Source organism: Schistosoma mansoni, chromosome 1, assembly GCF_000237925.1.
Source record: "Schistosoma mansoni strain Puerto Rico chromosome 1, complete genome".
Taxonomy (NCBI): Eukaryota; Metazoa; Platyhelminthes; class Trematoda; order Strigeidida; family Schistosomatidae; genus Schistosoma; species Schistosoma mansoni.
The window spans coordinates 20,872,069-20,873,253 of NC_031495.1; positions in this window are offsets into that span (position 1 = coordinate 20,872,069).

Below are 1,185 nucleotides of genomic sequence, written 5' to 3' on the forward strand. Positions count from 1 at the left end.
GTTGGAAGATTAAGATTCGGTAAATGAAAACAATAAGGGTTGGTTTAGATATAAATTGGTCGATATTGGTAACTACTACCTTACCTTACCCACTTCAGACTTGAGAATTCTGTCTAATGAACACGAAATTTGATTGACACACAAAACAAAGGCACGATAATGATGTTGCAGTCAAATAAATATTACAAAACTTAAGTCCATTGTAAGTGAATAACATAGACAAATATAGAAGACTTGACTGACCCAACAGAGGAACGAATCACTGGCAACTCCACGTATGGTTATTCAAGGCCTCAACGGTTTTATTTGCCATACATGTGTGGTCTATCAAAGATACACATATTGAATGTCCCAATCAGACCTATATAATCAATGATTAATTCAGCGTAACAGAAAATAGCCCACTGTCTAGCAGAGATATGAGAACTGTTTCGTCAATAGCTAATTTTCTACACATTGAAGGACGCTATTTGACCTGCTGAGAGATTGGATAATATTAGTACGTTTAGTAAATTAATTACCGTCTTTGTAATAATACTCTTTTTTACCATGATACCACCTTTTGAAACCATAGACGTTAGATATGATAATTCTGAACTTTTGTATTTATCAGTAACTGGGTTCAAATAATTGCTACTTATATCCATGTAAAATGGTTACCTTCACCGACACTTGCTGTATAAAATCTTAATAACATATATTTATTTATTTAAACACATAAATATTGGTACAAGGAAGCACCAGATACACATGCGCTACACAAATCTCATTTGATTTGTGTGAGGGCTGTGATACTGCCCGGGCTATAAATTAATTCTTATATGATCTTGCTGAAAACTGACAAACCTTAGGTATAGATGTTCTGAACAATAACATATATAGAGTTAAATATACGGGAAATATTTCTAACTCTATTTTTAACGGCAACAGTAGGAAGTTGTTTTAGTGAACGAAGATAAATTAAATTAACTACACAAATCTCTCAGATACCAAGTAATTAAATTTAGGGAGTAAAATAAAATAAATCCATTCATAAATATATACCAACTACCAAAGGTAAATAATATTGTAGAAAATGGGTTTGTAATTTATATTTGACTGAAAATGAACAGTGTATACAATAAAATAGTAATTCACTATACATATGTGAACATATAAACATACGAAATGTTAGTCTTTGTATGC